Here is a 13,573-nt window from a genome sequence, read left to right as displayed (position 1 = left end):
TATATCATACATTGCATTTTTTAGGAACAATGGGAAAGTAATTCTGCTTTGAAAGTTTATAAACTTGTAAACTCACTTTTGAGAAAATGGCCTTTGAATATTTTGGTATCTAGTGAAGAACTCTTCTTTGTCTACATCCATTCAGCATCGTTCAGACCCTCTTAAGCTTTAGACCCACACCTCGTTTTGCTCTCGGAGCGTTCAGAGCGCACACTTGACGATTTGGCCAATGATTTGTTTACCTCTGGATAACAGCCTAACCAGCTCTGCTGGCAACCCTTTCATTATGCTTTTTTGCCGACGTTTACTGACACCAGTCATATTCAACGGGTGTTGTACACTTTAGCTTAAGACATGTAGCTAGCTAGCTAGGTAAGCAATGAACCTAGCTAGGTAAATAATGTGTAAGATCACACACGTCACGTAACGTTAGCTAACGAGCCAGCTAGCTAATGCTATCTAGTTAAACAACAATGAACATAGTGCCAAATCATGTCGCTACTACCCTGAATGAATCTGCTGGGAGCTAACCAACCAGGTTCAATGTTAGCTAGCTAACATTAGGCTCTAACTAGCAAAGCAAACAGTTCTGGGATACGAATAACAACGTCATACACTTAACGTTGGCTAAGGAGCCAGCCAGCTAACTTAAGCTAGCTAGATAACAGTACACTTTAGCTTGAAATGAAACCACTTTCTGTCAAAATCATCATGCATGATGGACGTATCTCCCGGTCACGGATGCCATGCCACGGTTGCCCTTAGTTTGAAGATGTAATCCAGAGACAGGTGTTTTCTCCATCTCTTTAGCTATCATACTCTAATTCTACTGATTTCAAAACTCAATCCTCCAGAAAGTGGAGAGCAACACTTATGCAGCTCCACTACACAATAAAACATTTTAAAAGCCGCGTTCGACAAGATTACCAACACAGACTGACCAGCTCAAATAGACAGAAGCCTTCTATATCGCAGACCAATCCGAACTCCTCTCTCGGCATGTCCAGCCCACTCATTATCTTAGACCATCATGGCTAGTGGGAAGGTTGCGCCCTTTTTCTGTGGCTTAACCATCAAGGCTTGTAATTTAATAATTTTATTTGTATTTACAGATGGTATACAAGTTTGTTATTAAGGCACATGAAAGTTTACATGTTCCAGAAAGCATTTCTGCCCCACCCCCCAAAAAACATTAAAATGGCTCTCTTGTGAAGTTGTGACTTGTGACATATGCCTAGTTTCCTGATCAGGTCACATATAAACTCAATACATTAAGTAATGGCTTAAAGAATGATTATCTGCTGAATTCAGACCTACAGCACTAAACTAAACATCACTTGTGTCATCATTTTGATTTCACTGATTGCACATAAAGGAAGATAGTTTCTACATGATAGAGTGCTTGCTTTGTTATCCTACATGTTTTTGTGTCCTTTCTAAGTTGTGCATGTATGACTGTTTTCACCCATATATAATATACTCATGATACAACCGATGCTCAAATGTGAAACTACCTCAAAAGAGCAGCCGCCAAGGCCTAATGTTTAATCCTAATGGCTTTAATTTCCCCTATACAACCATTCTTTACATTGCATCATCATGTTTGAAATATGCTGTTCAAAATGTTCAACCAAGCATAATCATTTTCACTCTATATAGTATCAGTGTGAATGCCAATGAAATAAGTAACCTAAATAGATACCCCTATCCACCCAAACAAACTGTCACTCAGCTCAGATCAAGTGAAGAACAGACAAACAAACCAGCGATATTACTGGACAATGCAGGAACTGCCAATTCCCACCAAAGGACTCAATTAGGTTGTCAAGGGCAACCAGGGGTAAGATTCCATAGCTCTGAGATGTCTGACACACTCAGTCTCTTTAGTTCACTTTTCCTGATCCAAATTGGCTCTCATTTACGTTGGCACTCCAACAAAGTCTTAAGAATTTTCTTAAATAGGGTGTGGGAGGTGAACTCAGCACCCTACTCAATACAAATGTAATTTCATTCAGTCCTTTGAAACATTTATTCTACTAAATTCTGTAATTTAGTAGGATTTAGTAATTTAGTAGGGATTGTTTGACAGAAATGGATTCTATATGTATACTGAACAAAAATCTAATTGCAACATGCAACAATTGTACTGAGTTACTGTTCATATAAGGAAATCAGTTAATGGAAATCATTTCTTTACACCCTAAAATATGGATTTCACATGACTGGGCAGGGGCACATGGGAGCCAGGCCCACCCACTGGGTAGCCAGGCCCAGCCAATCAGAATGAGTTTTTCCTCATAAAAGGGCTTTATTACAGACAGAAATACTCCTCAGTTTCATCAGCTGTCTGGGTGGCTGGTCTCAGAAGATCCCGCAGGTGAAGCAGTCGGATGTAGAGGTCCTGGGCTGGCGTGGTTACACGTGGTCTGCGGTTCTAAAACACTTATGGTAAAGAAATTAACATTCAATTATCTGGCAACAGCTCTGGTGGACGTTCCTGCTGTCAGCATGCCAATTGCACGCTCCTTCAAAACTTGAGACATCTGTGGCATTGTGTTGTGTGACAAAACTGCACATTTTAGAGTGGCCTTTTATTGTCCCCAGCAAAACTGCACCTGTGTAATGATCATGCTTCTTCTTTATATTTTTGTTCAGTATAATTATATGGTCCTGTGACTAGTGGACTTCCTCACAGAGGCCAGACCACTCCTTATCAGACTATGTCCCCTCAGAGCTGTGCTTTAACTTGTTATTCTCCAAAATTTCTTTCCTGCCTCTCTGCTCCCTCCTTTCCGTAGACCCCTCCATCTGAGAGGCCAAGCTGCTGCCCTTCCTTCACTGAAGCCAGCCCAGGACAGGGACGTGATCTGGGGCATGGCTCTAGAAAACACAGAGCTGATTGGTTGGTACAGGGGGGCTCTCTGGGTCCTTTCTGAGCCCTGAACAGTGCCCGTCTGTTAAGCAGAGCAGGATCCCAGCCAGACTGAGGAGGAAGCTATGGCATAAAGGAAAGATGGAGAGAGAAGATGACTGAGGAGAGGGGAGTATGAAGACTCTCACAAACAAACCTCAAAGGACTCTGCAATGGCCCTGAGAGGCAGGCAGACTGGGTCACTCCTTGGGTTCTGCTCTAAGAGAAGGGGAAGGGCCAAGGAGGGAGTGGTGGGGTGGTTGTAGGGTCCTAAGGGGGAGAGAGGCAGTGGGGGTCCCAAGAGAGAACATGGGTCATCCTTCACCAAAATGTCCCCCCGCTGAAAGCCTGGTTGATGAAGATTAAGAAGAGACCCCCAGAGGGAATAGGACGCTGATTCATTCCACCCAGCCATTCATCAGTTAAAAGTACTGCACTCCATTTCACAAAACGTGTTGGAGTTTCATTGGGCCATTTATTCACCAAAAGTAAGGCCATGCTAAGAAGATAGAAGACTGCATTAAAGGTGCAGGCATACAACTGAGTGCTTTTGACCTTGAGGGGGTACCGCCATCAGAGGTGACAAATTAATGGCGGTGCCCTGCATTGTGTGATCTCATCTTATTAATGCCACCCAGAGCCAGTTGTTGGCTGTGGGTGAAAGTTCAGCAGAAGCATGCCATCTGTCAACTAGGCTGGAAAACGCACGGGAGTGAGGACTGGGGAGTGCCTCTTTGTGTTCTGCACTGTAAAGCCAATGCTAACGATAACCCCATTGAGTTTAGAGTTCGGTGGCTGGCTGAAGTGCCTGTGATCTGGATGGTTTGGCAGCTTCCCAGTGTCTGTCTGGAGGAATTCTCTCTAGGTATTTTATCATGCTGGACACACTGTGTCTAAGCTCCCATGGCATGGGTCGATTGGCAGTCTGGCAATTCTGACAAATACCAGAAGGACCATCTTCTATTACGGTGATGCCCATAGACTTTCACCCCCCAATAAAAAAATACAATAAAAGTAATAAATATATACAGTGAGGGAAAAAGTATTTGATCTCCTGTTGATTTTGTACATTTGCCCACTGACATAGAAATTATCAGTCTATAATTTTAATGGTAGGTTTCTTTGAACAGTGAGAGACAGAATAACAACAAAAACAATACAGAAAAACGCATGTCAAAAATGTTATAAATTGATTTTCATTTTAATGAGGGAAATAAGTATTTTACCCCCTCTCAATCAGAAAGATTTCTGGCTCCCAGGTGTCTTTTATACAGGTAATGAGCTGAGATTAGTGCTCCTAATTTAAGCTTGTTACATGTATAAAAGACAACTGTCCACAGAAGCAATCAATCAGTCAGATTCCAAACTCTCCACCATGGCCAAGACCAAAGAGCTCACCAACGATGTCAGGGACAAGATTGTAGACCTACACAAGGCTGGAATGGGCTACAAGACCATCGCCAAGCAGCTTGGTGAGAAGGTGACAACAGTTGGTGCGATTATTCGCAAATGGAATAAACACAAAAGAACTGTCAATCTACCTCGGCCTGGGGCTCCATGCAAGATCTCACCTTGTGGAGTTGCAATGATCATGAGAATGGTGAGGAATCAGCCCAGAACTACACGGGAGGATCTTGTCAATGATCTCAAGGCAGCTGGGACCATAGTCACCAAGTAAACAATTGATAAAACACTACGCCGTGAAGGACTGAAATCCTGCAGTGCCCGCAAGGTCCCCCTGCTCAAGAAAGCACATATACATGCCCGTCTGAAGTTTGCCAATGAACATCTGAATGATTCAGAGGACAACTGGGTGAAAGTGTTGTGGTCAGATGAGACCAAAATGAGGTCTTTGGCATCAACTCAACTCGCCGTGTTTGGAGGAGGAGGAATGCTGCCTATGACCCCAAGAACACCATCCCCACCGTCAAACATGGAGGTGGAAACATTATGCTTTGGGGGTGTTTTTCTGCTAAGGGGACAACTTCACCGCATCAAAGGGACGATGGACGGGGCCATGTACCGTCAAATCTTCCCTCAGCCAGGGCATTGAAAATGGGTCGTGGATGGGTATTCCAGCATGACAATGACCCAAAACACATGGCCAAGGCAACAAAGGAGTGGCTCAAGAAGAAGCACATTAACTTGTTATGGATAGGGGGCAGTATTTTCACGGCCGGATAAAAAACGTACCCGATTTAATCTGATTATTACTCCTGCCCAGAAACTAGAATATGCATATAATTATTAGCTTTGGATAGAAAACACTCTGAAGTTTCTAAAACAGTTTGAATGGTGTCTGTGAGTATAACAGAACTCATATGGCAGGCAAAAACCTGAGAAAATTCCAAGCAGGAAGTGGCCTGTCTTAGAATTGTAGTTCTTCTTTTGATTCTCTATCGAAACTACAGTATCTGTGGGGTTACGTTGCACTTTCTAAGGCTTCCATTGGCTGTCTAAAGCCTTCAGAAAGCGGATTGAGCCGTCTCCTGTCTCTGGGCAGAGTATAGTAGCTCAGTTTCTCAGTGGTCTGCCTGGGGACAAAGAGATTGGATATGCGCATTCCCGCGTGCACGCTGTTTTTTCTTTTCCTCTTTGAATGAATACACTATTGTCCGGTTGGAATATTATCGCTATTTTACGAGAAAAATACCATAAAAATTTATTTTAAACAGCATTTGACATGCTTCTAAGTACGGTAAAGGAACATTTGGAATTTTTTTGTCTCGAAATGCACTCGCGCATTTCCCTTTGGATAGTGACCTGAACGCACGAACAAATCGGAGGTATTTGGACATAACTATGGATTATTTGGAACAAAGGTAATACAATATTTCTAATACTAATTCTGAGTTTAGTTTGCCCCGAACTTGGCGGGTGTCAAAATAGCTAGCCGTGATGGCTGAGCTATGTACTCAGAATATTGAAAAATGTGTTTTCGCCGAAAAGCTATTTTAAAATCTGACATAGCGATTGCATAAAGGAGTTCTGTGTCTATAATTCTTAAAATAATTGTTATTAATTGTTGTTGACAATGTATTTTGTCAACGTTTATGATGAGTAATTTTGTAAATTCACCGGAAGTTTTTGGTGGGAATACATATTCTGAACATCACACGCCAATGTAAAAAGCTGTTTTTGGATATAAATATGAACTTTATTGAACAAAACATACATGTATTGTATAACATAATGTCCTAGGAGTGTCATCTGATGAAGATCATCAAAGGTTAGTGCTTCATTTAGCTGTGTTTTGGGTTTTTGTGACATATATGCTTGCTTGAAAAATGGCTGTGTGATTATTTTGGTCTATGTACACTCCTAACCAAATCTAACGTTTTGCTTTCGCTGTAAAGCCTTTTTGAAATCGGACAATGTGGTTAGATTAATGAGAGTCTTATCTTTAAAATGGTGTAAAATAGTCGTATGTTTGAAAAATTGAAATTATTGCATTTTTTAGGTTTTTGTATTTTGCTGTTCCATTGCATGTTGGCTAGGCGTTCTGTCCACAACAGGATATCAGAATATATCACTAGGTTGCCAAAAACGATTAAGATTTCTTGTTTCCCTTCAATAAAATGCATTCAAAACTACTTTATGCACATTTCTGCTACTTCCTTAGGCTATACAAGTGCTATCTCTTGCTAAAAAATATATGTTTACACCTATGCAGTACCTTTAGCAATAATAATAATAATAACAATAAACCTCTACTTTAACCTCTTACATCTAGATGTTCCACTAGCGGAACACCGCTCCAATATCCAATGACAGGGCGTGGCGCGAATTACAAATTCCTCGAAAATCCGAAAACTTAAATTTTTCAAACATATGACTATTTTACACCATTTTAAAGACAAGACTCTCCTTTATCTAACCACACTGTTCGATTTCAAAAAGGCTTTACAACGAAAGCAAAACATTAGATTATGTCAGGAGAGTACCCAGCCAGAAATAATCAGACACCCATTTTTCAAGCTAGCATGTTTGAGAAATTGAAGTAATAGCATTTCTAAGGTATTTGAATAACGCGCCACGGGATTCCACTGGCTGTTGAGTAGGTGGGACGATTTCGTCCCACATACCCTAGAGAGGTTAAGCAGAGTTCCTCTGTCCAGTGTCTGTGTTCTTTTGCCCATTTTAATAATTTCTAACTTTTGAAATCGGAAGTTTACATACACCTTAGCCAAATGCATTTAAACTCAGTTTTACTGACATTTAATCCTAGCAAAAATTCCCTGTTATAGGTAAGGATCAGCACTTTATTTTAAGAATGTGAATCAGAATAATAGTAGAGAATGATTTATTTCAGCTATTTCTTTCACCACATTTACATTTACGTCATTTAGCAGACGCTCTCATCCAGAGCGACTTACAAATTGGTGCATTCACCTTATGATATCCAGTGGAACAACCACTTTACAATAGTACATCTATATCTTTTTTGGGGGGGGGGGGATCGGGTCACCGCCTTGATGTTAGCGGAGAACGTCAGGGTGTTGTCCAGGGTCACGCCAAAGCTCGTAGCACTCTGGGAGGAGAACACAATGGAGTTGTCAACTGTGATGGCGAGATCATGGAACGGGCAGTCCTTCCCCGGGAGGAAGAGCAGCTCCGTCTTGCGGAGGTTCAGCTTGAGGTGGTGATCCGTCATCCACACTGATTTGTCTGCCAGACATGCAGAGATGCGATTCGCCACCTGGTTATCAGAAGGGGAAAGGAGAAGATTAATTGTGTGTCGTCTGCGTAGCAATGATAGGAGAGACCATGTGAGGATATGACAGAGCCAAGTGACTTGGTGTATAGCGAGAATAGGAGAGGGCCTAGAACTGAGCCCTGGGGGACACCAGTGGTGAGAGCACGTGGTGCGGAGACAGATTCTCGCCATGCCACCTGCTAGGAGCGACCTGTCAGGTAGGACGCAATCCAAGAGTGAGCCGCACCGGAGATGCCCAACTCGGAGAGGGTGGAGAGGAGGATCTGATGGTTCACAGTATCAAAGGCAGCAGATAGGTCTAGAAGGATGAGAGCAGAGGAGAGAGTTAGCTTTAGCAGTGCGGAGAGCCTCCGTGACACAGAGAAGAGCAGTCTCAGTTGAATGCCCAGTCTTGAAACCTGACTGATTTGGATCAAGAAGGTAATTCTGAGAGAGATAGCAAGAGAGCTGGCCAAGGACGGCACGCTCAAGAGTTTTGGAGAGGAAAGAAAGAAGGGATACTGGTCTGTAGTTGTTGACATCGGAGGGATCGAGTGTAGGTTTTTTGAGAAGGGGTGCAACTCTTGCTCTCTTGAAGACGGAAGGGACATAGCCAGCGGTCAAGGATGAGTTGATGAGCGAGGTGAGGTAAGGGAGAAGGTCTCCAGAAATGGTCTGGAGAAGAGAGGAGGGGATAGGGTGAAGCGGGCAGGTTGTTGGGCGGCCTGCCATCACAAGTCGCAAGATTTCATCTGGAGAGAGAAGGGAGAAAAAGGTCAAAGCATAGGGTAGGGCATTGTGAGCAGGACCAGCGGTGTTGTTTGACTTAACCTCTCTAGGGCAGGTGGCACCAAATCGTCCCACCTACGTAACAGCCAGTTGAATCCTGTGGCGCGATATTCAAATACCTTAGAAATGCTATTACTTCAATTTCTCAAACATATGACTATTTTACAGCATTTTAAAGACAAGACTCTCTTTAATCTAACTACACTGTCCGATTTCAAAAAGGCTTTACAACGAAAGCAACACATTAGATTATGTCAGCAGAGTACCCAGCCAGAAATAATCAGACACCCATTTTTCAAGCTAGCATATAATGTCACAAAAACCCAGAAGACAGCTAAATGCAGCACTAACCTTTGATGATCTTCATCAGATGACACACCTAGGACATTATGTTATACAATACATGCATGTTTTGTTCAATCAAGTTCATATTTATATCAAAAACCAGCTTTTTACATTAGCATGTGACGTTCAGAACTAGCATACCCCCCGCAAACTTCCGGAGAATTTACTAACACTTTACTAAATTACTCACGATAAACGTTCACAAAAAGCATAACAATTATTTTAAGAATTATAGATACAGAACTCCTCTATGCACTCGATATGTCCGATTTTAAAATAGCTTTTTGGTGAAAGCACATTTTGCAATATTCTAAGTAGATAGCCCGGCATCACAGGGCTAGCTATTTAGACACCCAGCAAGTTTAGCCTTCACCAAATTCCGATTTACTATTAGAAAAGTTTGATTACCTTTGGTATTCTTCATCAGAATGCACTCCCAGGACTTCTACTTCAATAACAAATGTTGGTTTGGTCCAAAATAATCCATAGTTATGTTCCAACAGCGGCGTTTTGTTCGTGCGTTCAAGACACTATCCGAATGGTAAATAAGGGTCACGCGCACGGCGCATTTCGTGACAAAAGATTTCTAAATATTTCATTACCGTACTTCGAAGCATGTCAACCGCTGTTTAAAATCAATTTTTATGCCATTTTTCTCGTAAAAAAGCGATAATATTCCGACCGGGAATCTGCAATTAGGTAAACAGACGAAAGAAAATAAATCACTGGGTCAACTTGGGCACGCGCCTAAGCCCTTTGTCCTCTGATCGGCCACTTGGCAAAGGTGATAATGTGTTTCAGCCAGAGGCTGCCTCGATATCGTTCAGCTTTTTCCCGGGCTCTGAGAGCCTATGGGAGCCGAAGGAAGTGTCACGTTACAGCTAAGATCCTGAGTCTTCAATAAACAGAGGCAAGAACAACAACACCTTGTCAGACAGGCCACTTCCTGCATGAAATCTTCTCAGGTTTTTGCCTGCCATATGAGTTCTGTTATACTCACAGACACCATTCAAACAGTTTTAGGAACTTTATGGTGTCTTCTATCCAAAGCCAATAATTATATGCATATTCTAGTTACTGGGCAGGAGTAGTAACCAGATTAAATCGGGTACGTTTTTTATCCGGCCGTGTAAATACTGCCCCCTAGCCCTAACAGGTTAACAAACGAGGATTGGATGTCGTCAACCTTCTTTTCAAAATGATTGACAAAGTCGTCCGCAGAGAGGGAGAAGGGGGGGAGGAGGATTCAGGAGGGAGGAGAAGGTGGCAAAGAGCTTCCTAGGGTTAGAGGCAGATGCTTGGAATTTAGAGTGGTAGAAAGTTGCTTTAGCAGCAGAAACAGAGTAAGAAAATGTGGAGAGGAGGGAGTGAAAAGATGCCAGGTCCACAGGGAGGCTAGTTTTCCTCCATTTCCGCTCGGCTGCCCGGAGCCCTGTTCTGTGAGTTCGCAATGAGTCGTCAAGCCACGGAGCAGGAGGGGAGGACCGAGCCGGCCGGGAGGATAGGGGACATAGAGAGTCAAAGGATGCAGAAAGGGAGGAGAGGAGGGTTGAGGAGGCAGAATCAGGAGATTAGTTGGAGAAGGATTGAGCAGAGGGAAGAGATGATAGGATGGAAGAGGAGAGAGTAGCACTGTCGGTCAGAAGTTTACATACACTCAATTAGTATTTGGTAGCATTGCCTTTAAATTGTTTAACTTGGATCAAACATTTCAGATAGCCTTCCACAAGCTTCCCAAAATAAGTTGGGTGAATTTTGGAACATTCCTTCTGAAAGAGCTGGTGTAACTGAATCAGATTTGTAGGCCTTCTTGCTCGCACACACTTTTTCAGTTCTGCCCACAAATGAGGTCAGGGCTTTGTGATGGCTACTCCAATACCTTGACTTTGTTGTCCTTAAGCCATTTTGCCACAACTTTGGAAGTATGCTTGGGGTCATTGTCCATTTGGAAGACCCATTTTTGACCAAGCTTTAATTTCCTGACTGAAGACTTTTGGAGGATGGCCTGGTGTCAAGAAGGGCAGCAAAGAAGCCACTTCTCTCCAGGAAAAACATCAGGGACAGACTGATATTCTGCAGAGGTACAGGGATTGGACTGCTGAGGACTGGGGTAATGTCATTTTCTCTGATGAATCCCCTTTCCGATTGTTTGGGGCATCCGGAAAAAAGCTTGTCCAGAGAAGACAAGGAGAGCGCTACCATCAGTCCTGTGTCATGCCAACAGTAAAGCATCCTGAGACCATTCATGTGTGGGGTTGCTTCTTAGCCAAGGGAGTGGGCTCACTCACAATTTTGCCTAAGAACACAGCCATGAATAAAGAATGGTACTAACACATCCTCTGAGAGCAACTTCTCCCAACCATCCAGGAACAGTTTGGTGACGAACAATGCCTTTTCCAGCATGATGGAGCACCTTGCCATAAGGAAAAAGTGATAACTAAGTGGCTCGGGGAACAAAACATCGATATTTTGGGTCCATGGCCAGGAAACCTCCCAGACCTTAATCCCATTGAGAATTTGTGGTCAATCGTCAAGAGGCGGGTGGACAAACAAAAACCCACAAATTCTGACAAACTCCAAGCATTGATTATGCAAGAATGGGCTGCCATCAGTCAGGATGTGGCCCAGAGGTTAATTGACAGCATGCCAGGGTGGATTACAGAGGTCTTGAAAAAGAAGGGTCAACACTGCAAATACTGACTCTTTGCATCAACTTCATGTAATTGTCAATAAAAGCCGTTGACACTTATGAAATGCTTGTAATTATACTTCAGTATTCCATAGTAACATCTGACAAAAATATCTAAAGACACTGAAGCAGCAAACTTTGTGGAAATTTATATTTGTGTCATTTTCAAAACTTTTGGACATGACTGTATATACTCAATGAAAATATAAACGCAACATGTAAAGTGCTGGTCCCATGTTTCATGAGCTGAAATAAAAGATCCCAGAAATGTTCCATACGCATAAAAATGTATGCCCCTACCGCATACAGAAACAAAGACAGGGCTTCGTACTAAATTGGTGCTGCTGAATAATTGTGCTATATGCCTTAGCACTAATCAACATATAAAATGGCTTGATGCTGGGACATGGCTTGGCTTAGAGACAGCGGAATGAGATAGGACAAGTGTGATTTTTGTGAACGCTCTGTACCCTTTGTTCCCTCATTTCCATACCAACAGACAAGGCCCAGGTGTTCAGTCCGACATCACAGAGCAACAACAGAAACAATGGAGGGGGCAGAGCATATGGAGGGAGGCATGATGGGAGAGCGTGACCACCGAGTGTAGCCACTAAAGAGCGCATATGCCAGACGCGGAGGCTGCTGTAAATGTAAATAATGTTATGTGTGTGTGTGTGCGTTGTGTGTGTGTGTTGTGAAGGCTTGGCTGTGTGTGTTGTAAAGGCTTGACATTTGAGTTAGAAGTGCAGCTGGGATGCGGTGATTGAATCACAGCATGATTCATGTTAGCTAGGTTGCAGTCACTTACTGCTGACACTGTATGTGTTTACCCATTTTTTAAAACAACCAATTGACTTCCCTGGAGGTTTTTCTGTACATGTGGACACATCAGGCTCAATGCCATAGCTGAGAAATAACCTTTTTGATATCCCTGCTATGGTCTCTATCATGAAGCACACAGATAAGACACACAACCACATGGCTAACAACCACTCATAGCAAAGTACCTTCAGAGCCTGAATATGCCTCCACCGAAGGGCTGTCGAGGCGATAACTAAGCCTCCCCTGTTGCTCCAATTAATTGTGTGCAACACTGCGTCATCCCCAGTAATACATTATTATGCAACACGCTATGCAACACAAAATATAGGAGAGTCAACTCAACCATGGCCTGTTTCAGTAACTCTGTTCTGAACCCACATGACAATGGGGGGATTCTGAGAGAAAGAGAAATGTAGGCTTTATGGGCAAAGATAGAGTGAGTGTTATTTTTTAATTTTTTTAATTTATTTCACCTTTATTTAACCAGGTAGGCCAGTTGAGAACAAGTTCTCATTTACAACTGCGACCTGGTCAAGATAAAGCAAAGCAGTGTGACAAAAAACAACAACACAGAGTTACACATAAACAAACGTACAGTCAATAACACAATAGAAACATCTATGTACAGTGTATGCAAAGGGAGTAAGGAGGTAAGGCAATAAATAGGCCATAGTAGTGAAGTAATTACAATTTAGCAAATTAACACTGGAGTGATAAGTGTGCAGATGATGTGCAAGTAGAAATAATGGTGTGCAAAAGAGCAAAAACGTAAAGTAAATAAAAACAATATGGGAATGAGGTAGGTAGTTGGATGGGCTATTGACAGATGGGCTGTGTACAGCTGCAGCGATCGGTAAGATGCTCAGATTGCTGATGCTTAAAGTTAGTGAGGGAGATATGTCTCCAACTTCAGCGATTTTTGCAATTCGTTCCAGTCATTGGCAGCAGAGAACTGGAAGGAAAGGCGGCCAAAGGAGGTGTTGGCTTCGGGGATGACCAGTGAGATATACCTGCTGGAGCGCATGCTATGGGTGGGTGTTGCTATGGTGACCAGTGAGCTGAGATAAGGCGGAGCTTTACCTAGCAAAGACTTAAAGATGACCTGGAGCTAGTGGGTCTGGCGACGAATATGTAGCGAGGGCCAGCCGACGAGAGCATACAGGTCGCAGTGGTGGTATATGGGGCTTTGGTGACAAAACGGATGGCACTGTGATAGACTGCATCCAGTTTGCTGAGTAGAGTGTTGGAGGCTATTTTGTAAATGACATCGCCGAAGTCGAGGATCGGTAGGATGGTCAGTTTTAAGAGGGTATGTTTGGCA

At 42.9% G+C, this 13,573-nt stretch overlaps 1 protein-coding gene across 2 annotated transcripts in view; it reads right to left on the bottom strand.

The window, feature by feature from the left end:
- Nucleotides 1-13,573, bottom strand: part of LOC106607454 (protein FAM171A2-like) — an 85,011-nt gene that overhangs the window by 29,986 nt on the left and 41,452 nt on the right. The gene's annotated exons all lie outside the window — the stretch shown is intronic.

Source organism: Salmo salar, chromosome ssa06, assembly GCF_905237065.1.
Source record: "Salmo salar chromosome ssa06, Ssal_v3.1, whole genome shotgun sequence".
Taxonomy (NCBI): Eukaryota; Metazoa; Chordata; class Actinopteri; order Salmoniformes; family Salmonidae; genus Salmo; species Salmo salar.
The sequence above is the reverse complement of the archived record's forward strand: the minus strand, read 5'-3'. Positions and strand labels throughout refer to the sequence as shown.